Source organism: Aphis gossypii, unplaced genomic scaffold (assembly GCF_020184175.1).
Source record: "Aphis gossypii isolate Hap1 unplaced genomic scaffold, ASM2018417v2 Contig00602, whole genome shotgun sequence".
NCBI classification, from domain to species: domain Eukaryota; kingdom Metazoa; phylum Arthropoda; class Insecta; order Hemiptera; family Aphididae; genus Aphis; species Aphis gossypii.
The window spans coordinates 24,847-35,438 of NW_026083188.1; the positions used below are offsets into that span (position 1 = coordinate 24,847).

Sequence of the window (10,592 nt, forward strand, 5' to 3'; positions counted from 1 at the left end):
ACTGTCAACGTACTAACAAAAAGAACGAACTATACAACTACGAACGTGTTCTAGGTATGCGACGATTAACGATTAACGAGGACATACGATTAACCGAAGCGGCGAAAGTAATAGTGACAACGGTCAACGACACACGATTAACAGCAGGCGATTCAAAATTTAACGATTTCTAGACGAAAGAAACCGCATCCCACTTCTGAATTAATAACTAACAATATACTGGGTGGTTAAAAATAATGATTAAACAAAGCAACTAACAGTTAGTGAAACGTTTATTGATATAAATGTAAAAAAAGAAACGGCGAGTCATTACCGAACAACACAAACGTCGGTTGCAACGACGGTAACATCACTGAGGGTAGGTCATCGGGCAGATCCCACCAGAACGGCGAAGACAGTGTAGCCAAGTTGCTAACAGAACATATTCTGATTTTCTATAGCATATTTTAATAATAACTCTTTTTCATTGAATAAAAAATTAGTAGCCCTTGCCCTTAACCTTTTAACCTTTTAACCTTTTAACCTCATTACTTTTCGATACCATTTCGTAGCACAGCTCAACAAAAGCTCAAGTCTCAAATTATTAACAACGAATTAATTTTAATGAAAATGAATAATATTAATAATTATATTGAATATTGATAATACGAGTATCATTGATAAGAATATCTTGACTAATCATAATCAAAAAATGTATACAACTTGTTTCACAATCCACTATTACTACCACTGCTATCAGTACCACCACATTGATTTATCTATAAAATAATTGTATTCGTCAAATAACTATTCGAAGAATAAATTTGTATTGAAAAATACTTGTGTTTTATTCGGAAGTTTATTCATTAAATAATTAATATCCGACAGATATTATCTGTCGAATAACTGAATGATTGAAAAACCGGGCCTTAGTCGAAGAAATTAAAAAAAAATGGAAAAACATCAGGGATAATTTTGCTCGAGACAAACTAAAACAAAATAGTACACAAAGTGGTAGTGGAGCAAATCCTACAAAAAAATATGCATATGCTGATGTACTTTCATTTTTACAGCCAGTTTTGAATAAAAGAAAGTAAGTAAAATCCATTTTGGAAACAAAATATTTCCTTAACATTTGTATTATTATTAAAATTGCAGGACAACGGGTAATATGTATTCACCATCATTACCTATAGAAATAGAAACCACAGATGACGCTGGTGAAATTTCCGAAGAAGATCATGTTGCAACATCAAATAGTACAAACAGGATGACTACAACGGAGCCACAAAATAAAAAGCAAAGGAATACCCCAATCACCCCGTTTCAACAAAATCTACTGCACCTTATGCAACATCCACCTACACAAACACGCTCAGAAGACATTGATCCAGATAAAGCTATTTTGTTATCATTCCTTCCAGAATTTAAAAAATGAATGATAAACAAAAACTTGACTTGAAAATTGCATTCATGCAGTCGATAAAAAATATTTTGAACCCATCTATTGACAACTCGCAGACTTTAAACGTAAACATTCACCAATTAAATTATCCCAACTACATTGGTCAGCAAACTTCTCTCGCACATCCATCGCCCTATCCATATCCAAGCTATACACAACAGTATAATCTACTGAACTAGTTCTGAAGTTTGAACTTGAAGCATTATTTCGTCAAATGTCAAGTTATGCTGTATGCAGACACAAAAAAAATACACATCATTGTAAAATTAATACATTCAATGTTAAAATTGTTTTAGTTTGTATTAGGTATTTAATTTTTGTAAACAGTACATTTATTTACATTTATACAATTATTGTTTAATATTTTTTTTTGTCTAGAGGAGAAATGTCCTAGATTCTATAGAACAAAATATTTTTTTTTGGAATCTAGGACATTTCCCCTCTAGCCAAAAAAAAAAAAATATTAAACAATAATTGTATAATTATAAATAAATGTACCTACTGTTTACGAAAATTAAATACCTAATACAAACTAGAACAGTTTTAACATTGAATGTATTAATTTTACAATGATGTGTATTTTTTTTGTGTCTGCATACAGCATAACTTGACATTTTACGATATAATGCTTCAAGTTCAAACTTCAGAACTAGTTTACGATGGCAAAGTTTCTTAGTGCATTATATAGGTCAAGAGTACAAATTTTTCAGTAGTTTTAAAAAAAATCGGGGAAAAAAAACAAAAAAAAAATAGTGACGGAAAAACTGAAATTTTTACGCAAAGCTAGTTTCCGACAAAATCGATTTTTTTTTATATAGTTGTAACTTAAAAAATAATAACTATAAATACTTGAAGTTTTCACCAAATGTTTATAGTAGTGTTATCTATACATAGTTAAATTTTCAAAATAGTATGAATTTATTTGAGCTATTTATAGACAACTGAAATTTTCAATTTTTCCAGGTATTTTTTTTTTTGAAATGTATAAAAAAAATTGCAGGTGCCCATAAACTTAAAAATTTAATATAAGGTTTCTTATAAAACGTTTTTTTATAAGCATTTAAAGTTCAAATTTTTACGAAATATGTCAAAATCGCGAAAATTTGAATGTTATTTTGTAGTTGAACATTTATATTTATGCTTAAAAAAATCAACACTAAGTTTTCCTTTAAAGTTCAAATAGCTATAAAGAAAACTCTAAGCATCATTGTAGGAGAAATGTTACGAAATCGCGTAATGATAACGATTTTAAAATACTTGTTAATATTAAAAAAGTAAAAGTCATAATTATTGTAGTCGTAGATACTTAAAAATTTCACCAGTAATTTCCGTTCAGAATCGTTTTTCATGTATATATGACCACGCATTTTTTTTAACCTGTCGTCTTTACTTAAATTATTACAAAAATCTCCTGCTCTATAATTTAAAATTGTTATTGATACACTTGAATTGCTAATCTATAGTGTCAAAGAAGCTATTTTCAAATCTATTATTATGTATTAATATTATATATTGATTCGGGGGGGAAACATCTAGATACCATTTTTTTTTTATTATTTCAATATTTTCTAATCATTGAATATTTCGTGGGGCAAACTTACCTATCGGTAAATGAAGATATTTAGTGGTTGATGTATTCTAAAACTTGAAGAACGGCCGCCTTTGAGATTCGGAATCTGATCCTAAAATCATGATCATCCCAAAGGGTCATATGATCAACTCTCATACGTATGGTGTATGTACGACGTTGATAATTTAAAACTCGACGAATCCTTGATCATCGTCTTCATTTATTTCAAATATTATATCCATTATTAATTTATAGGTAATTTATAATTAATGAATTAGAAGTATAAGCTGGTTTGGTATTATTATTATAATAACAAAATACAACTTTTGGTCATCACAGCTTTTTGCATTTATGTATGATAATGTATTTATTCGTCGAATAACTTGTTATTTGGTCAAAAAAGTACCTAATAACTTATTCGTGGTTTATTCATCGAATAAGACTTATTCTGACATTGAAAAACCGGTAATTATCTATTTTTTCTTATCTGTCGAATAAGTCATGTTATTTAATAAATAAATATGATTGATAAACCGGGCCTAAAAAGAATTTTTGTATATAGATAAATAATTCTTTTAAGATGAGGTTAACTTATGAGATTATTCAAATTTTTCGAATACGTATTATGAATAATTTTTTTGTATTTTTTTTAACTCAAAATATAGGTCATAGATTTTGATAGTACGATTTTTTTGAAGTTAAACTTCTTTACGCAGGGTAGTGAGGAAAAAAAAGCGAACGGGCGGCCGTACGAACGCGAACGCGTACATGTGTTACTATAGAAACTATATAGTAAAATTATTATTATTATTATTATTATTTATTTGCAATTTTTATAATTGATGTCAGATCTGTTAAGTTATTTCAGTTATCATATGCCATCATAACTACTATACCGATTGAGAAAAATGATAATCATTCATTAGAATAAAATAATCTAATTTACATTTTATTATACGTATTTGGAATACTTTCAATACTTATTTATTCAAACACGTTCCCCGAATACAAAATACAAATATGCTGTACAAAACTGTAATATTTTATACTTACCTACAAAATTTACGAAAAATAAAATAAATTTTGAATAACATACAATTATAGTCGGTACAAATAATATGTGGTAAATAGACATGGTAAACAGTCACTAATTTCCCTATTTATAAGATAATACAAACGTCATGAAAAACACTCCAAGTGAGATATTTTTTCCAGTAAAAATTATTTTATTTTGAATTCTTAAATTTTAGGAAATATCATTACTTAAATAACTTTAAACATTATATCTGATTTTGAGAAAAAACATACAATTATACAATATCACCTATACAATATAATATAATTTAGTATATTATTTATATATCATTTAAAATTATAAATTATTTTAGATATCTATCAGTTGGAACAAATTTTGTGGCTTTACAACACACATTTTTGTTGGGACGAAGTACAATAGGAGACATTGTTAGAGAAATCTGCCAGGTTTTAGTGAACACGCTACAGCCTGAAGAAATGCCAAAACCTAATCCAGACCAATGGACAGAAATAACAAACAAATTTTTTTTTTATATTTTATTTTAGTTTTATTTCCAAACTGTGTAGGAGCAGTCGATGGCGAGCATTTTCGTTGTATTAAACCCATTTATTCTGGATCAATGTTCTACAACTATAAAAAGTATTTTTCAATTGTATTAATGGCTGTAGTGGACGCAGAATATAGTTTTATTTCAATCTATGTTGGTGCATATGGCAAGGAGGGTGATTCAACAATTTTCAAAAATTATCCATTCGGAAAAAAACTATATTCTGAATAATTAAATCTACCAGCACCTGTTGTTCTACCAAATACAGACAGTTTCCCGCAGCCTTTCGTGGTAATTGGTGATGAAGCTTTTGGACTACACAAAAATATTTTAAGATCATAGCCTGGACGAGGTCTCACCCAAGAACGAAAATTTTTTAACTACCGTCCGTCAAGAGCTCGAAGGTTCGTAGAATGCGCTTTCGGAATCCTCGCAAATAAATGGCGTGTTCTACATAGTGCTATCCTAGTTGAACCAGATTTTGCAGACGGCGTTATAAAAGCATGCTGCATTTTACACAATTATGTTAGACGAAGGGATGGTTATAACTTTGAAGACACCCTCTCAAACTCTTTGGAAAACATTCAAAATGAAAATAATTCTGGAGCTCGTCAACAAGGCTTAGATATTCGAGAATATTTTGCTGAATATTTTATGAAAGCAGGAGCAGTTCCGTTCCAATATAGATTGTATAATTTTTTTGTACTTCTAAATACGACTATTATAAATATAAATGATAAAAGTGACCGTACTAATTTCATCAATTATTATGAATTATAAGAATAGGTATATAACTTTCAGTATAAAACAAATTCTGGGGAACATAATATTGTTAATACACGTTCGACGCCGGTATCAACACGTTGTCGACATGCAGCAGCCTGTTCGTACTTTGCTTTTATAAATTTAAATATAGTCATACAAATTTAAAATATTTGTGTCAGCCATTCATAATATTACGTACCTAATTATTATTTTAAAAGTAGGCATTACTATCATTTTACATAATAAATATTATTATAGAAATTATAATATTACTATATAAACATAAAAATTAATATTATGCAATATGTTTACCATAAGATACTTGCTCCTTGCTTGAAAATGTATCCCAATTTTTGAATACAACACTGGCTACATTTACCCAGGCCTTAGTTTTGCAGTGTTTGTCCATATAGTTACTACTATTGATGTTCCACAGACATTCTTTCTTATCAACTTCGGTAATTAAAATATCGATGTCAATCATATTGATAATATATTTAAATAAATTTACTCGAAACAAAATCAATTAGTACCAATCAATAAAACTATAAAAAAACAGGTAAACACGGGTAAAAAATGGATTTTGAAACGCGTCGTAACCGATGTGGTATGTCGCATGCCATATAAATCAATGTGTTACAGAAGATAAAAACTTGTTATTGTTACTGTAGTATATAACCTGTATCTTATTATTATTATAAATAATAACCTAACCTATACACTTATGGAATATGAATTGAGAAGACTGAGTAAACTAAGTTCTAATGTCTTAAATGACATTTAGAAAAAATAAAAATAGTTTACTATTATGTATAACGATTTACTTCAATACAAACTAGGTAAATCCTATCCATTTGGAGTTAAGAATGCATATACATATGCATATACATCATTATACAAAAAAAAACTGAATTAACGTGGAAATTAACACGAATTTGTAACATGTTCATACTTACTAAAAATATAATATACATTAATACAGGTTGAAGTCACAAATATTTATTTGCTTTATAATATGCAGAGGAGTTAAAAAAAAAAAACCTGTCAAATCATTTTTTTTAATTATAAATAAAACTGGTATATTTTTACAAAATTAGTCTACTTTTTAATGGGCATGTGTTGGAATTTCTTACTTTTAGATTCTGAACGGAGTGTGAAGAATGTATTGATTTTACAATGATGTATATTTTTTTTATTTTTTTTGTGTCTGTGTACAGCATAACTAGTCGAAATAATGCTCCAATTTCAAACAATGGGGGTGGTTTCCGATGTAAAAGTGAATATCCTTGGTGCATTATAGAGGTAAAAAGTTAATATTTTCCAACAGTTTTCAAAAAAAATCGAGAAAAACAAAAAAAAAAATGACGGAAAACGGAAATTTTTACGCAAAACCAGTTTTCGACCAAATCGATTTTTTTATATGATTGTAATTCAAAAACTAATCACTGTAAATACTTGAAATTTTTACCAAATGTTTTTGTTAGTGTTATCTATATACAGTTAAATTTTCAACAATTTTTGACTTTTTTTGGGTTATTTATAGACCACTGAAATTTTCGATTTTTATGCGAATTTTTTTTTTTGAAGTGTCGGTAATAAAATTTTGGATGACCAAAAAAACTTGAAAATTTAATACAAGGTTCCTTATAAGTTGTTCTTATTGTAGCTAAAAAAAATTAAAAATCGTTAGTCACAATTTTTTTTTATAAGCGTTTATAGTTCAAATTTTTACGAAATCTGTCGAAAACGCGAAAATTTGCAAGTAATTTTGAAGTTGAAAAATCATAAAATTTTTTGTGATTATAACTAAGGGTTAAAAATACAACACTAAGTTTTCCATTAGTTTTTGTTCAAGTAGCTATAGAGAAAACTCGAGGCATCATTATAGGAAAAATTTTAAGTGCGTTTGAATTTTAAATTTTTACAAAATTGCGTAACAATAACGATTTTCAATATTTTTTATTACTTATTACCTATTCATAATGTATAAGTCGTACCTAAAACATGAAAATTTCACCAGTTCTTTAAAATGGCATTTTCTTTACACAATTTAATTTACTAAATATTTCGCTCATTTTAAGGATTTTAATAGGTATTTGAAATATTAGATTTTGTTCATAAATATCGATAACATTTTTTTGGCTAAGTCAAAATATTTGAACATTTAATACAAAGTTCCTCGTAAGTTAGCCTTATACTGATTCAAAAATTATAAGAATACGTCATATTATGTACAATTTTATTTTATTAGCATTTGTTGTTAAAATATTGACAACAATTCGTCAAAATCATAAATATTTGCAAATTATTTTGTAGGTATAATTCATAAACAATTTTGTATAAGCACTATTATATTTATTTATTTCATACGGAGTTAACTCCATTTACAAAAAAACACATCAGTATACTAAATTAAAATTAAAATAGCATTACAATTTTTAATATGTAATGATATGCTCGATTTTACATATCATAATTATTGTAAATTCGTTATTTTTATTTAATAAAATAAATAACGGTCGAGTTGTCGCACGCATGTAATATACCTACCTTAAAAAAAAACCCAATAAATCAAGTCACTGATGATTGGAACGATTCCTATTATCTAGTCACGTACAGGACACTGTATGGGATTATAACGGTACAGCGCAACACATGCGATTTCTTTCATGTGCCGCCGGAGACAGGGTATGGTCCGGTCAGGGTCGCTGTCGCCAAGGAGAAAGACAATTTTCTTTCGGTACACCGACACCTTTGATCGGGCCGCCGATGACTCTGGCGGGCCTGACCTAAATCGTCTCCTCTCATCAGTACATGAGCACCCTTCATAGCGACAAGTGCATGAGCACCTCTAAAACACGGTTTCTCTTTGATCTCGGCTCTCAACCAGACAAATGCAGGAGCACAGCATACACACCCAAGACTCACTCAAAAGATTCTGCGTACGACAACTCTGCTGTTTCCTTTTTTAAAACGAAATTTGTTGAGTGTTCAGTTGTTTCTTTTTGAGTGTTAAAAAAATAATAATTTCTCTCCTTATCACGCCGACTGCGATCATAGACAGCTGCGGATAAGGTAAGGTGCATGCGCATCCATATTTACATAATAATAGTTTTATGCAGGTATTTTATTTTATTTATTAATTTATCAGATTTTAATAAATTAATAATTAACTTAGTGTTTTATAAACGATTTACTTGATCGTTCTCGAAGCACGACCTCGAAAACCCTCCGACGATCAGGAGGAAGGTAATTATGCAAATTTAAAATAATAAGACATAAGTTAAGATAACCAACAAATCACTAATAACTTCTAAATATATTTGAGACATTCATTTAAGGCTTGTGTCCTTTGTGAATGTCCCACAATTTATTTAGAACACTTAATTACTCTAATAAATAACTAATAATTAATAAATATATTTGAGGCGATCATTCAAGGCTTGTGTCCCTTGTGATTGCCAATACAATTTATTTAAACCACTATAATATACACTTTACATAAACAAAACATTACTTTTATAAATAAAAATATTAAATTATTATTTATTTATATTTTTATTTTAAATTTTCTTTCCTTTTTATTTATTTTTGCGTTATTACAAATATATAAAATAATAATTAATAGTAAACATTTTTAAAAATATATATAAAAAGAATTCGACATATAATAATTAATAACATAAAAATTCACAATCACAACCATATCGATAGAACATAATATATAATTTTGAGACATTAAGTGGCTAAAAGTTGAAAATTTAATATAAGATTTCCCATAAGTTTGGCGTACATTGCTTACAATAATTAGGTATAAAAGAACTCAAATTTTGGTGTATTCAGATTTCTTGAAATCTTAAAGTTCTCGCTTGAAATTATATCCTAGGCTGGCAAGTCATCTCCGTTCAGGATCGCTTTTCGTGTACAATTATGATACCTATCATTCAGTGGCGTATTTAGGGGGGGGGGTGATATGGGTGTTAGAACACCTCCCCCCATCGGCCGTATGTAATATGTTGTATTAGTTGTCTTAGTATTAGCATTGATTATAAATACTATAGATTGCTCACTGGCCGGTTTTTCAGTGGCATACAATATTAATCCCGGTAGATGGCGATAAGAACAAACAACATTAATAAATTCGTATTTTATTGCAGCTACGAGTATTATGGCTAAGTGCGGTGCGGTGTAAACCAGTTTTTGGAACAATATTATTGATTATTAACGACGGCCGCAGTCGCAGGCCACAGCCAAATATAATAATAATAATAATAATAATAATAATATTATACACTGCTAAGTGCCATCGCGACGATTGAAGAAATTACAATGTTATTATTATTATTAAATACCTAATAATATTATAATATAGTTTAATTTTAGTTTTTATAATTCCAATGCCTGATGTCAATATTTCAAATATATAAAATAATTTAGATATAACCTGCAGTGGCTCCGAAGTGTTTAAAGTATATATTACGACATAGTACATCAAGCCCCCCATATCATCTTCCCCTAACAATCAGATCCAATCAAAGCACCTACGTAATGCAATGTTTAATAATCAATGAATATTCTAAAATAGCTTTAAATAACTTCACGTGAAATACTTGTTATTTTTAACTAGTTACCTATACAATTTCTAATAAAAATGGATCTATTTGACATTTTGGTTACATACGTGATACGACTAACATCTATATTCTATTCTAATCGAAATATTTGTCACTTGACAAATTTAAGTATCGATTTTTTAATATTTTTAATTTTTAATTTGCATGCCTATATTTTATTTGGTCACATATATTGTTGTTTTTACCGATATAGTAACATGTCTGGTGGTGATAGATGTATGTTTTTAAATTGTAAAAACACTCGGAAAACGAGTAAAACGGTTTTCCATTCAATTCCATCAGCTAATAAAGAAATATCAAGAGAGTGGATAATTAATTCAGGTAACCAATTTTTAATTTTCATTTAACTAAAATATAGCTTAAAGTATAATATGTTGAACTTATTTATATTAAAAGTATAATATATCTTTATAAATTTATGCATTAAAATGATTTAAGGAAACATATGCTTAGCTATTTTAAGCCCGAAAGCTTTGAAAAAAAAATATATTTGTTCGGATCATTTCCAAAGGTATATGTTTATGAATGCTAACGATCCAAAATCACGTCTTATTCCAAAAGCTGTTCCGATTAGATATTCAGGTAGGTGCCTAACT

General features: G+C 28.5%; 1 long non-coding RNA gene across 1 annotated transcript; it reads left to right on the forward strand.

Moving 5' to 3' along the window:
* The first annotated feature begins 3,921 nt into the window (after positions 1 to 3,921).
* Positions 3,922 to 5,340, forward strand: LOC126554784 (uncharacterized). Its single transcript, XR_007606730.1, has 2 exons — positions 3,922 to 4,211; positions 4,403 to 5,340. It is a non-coding gene; the product is annotated as an uncharacterized LOC126554784 (long non-coding RNA).
* The last annotated feature ends 5,252 nt before the right edge of the window (positions 5,341 to 10,592 follow it).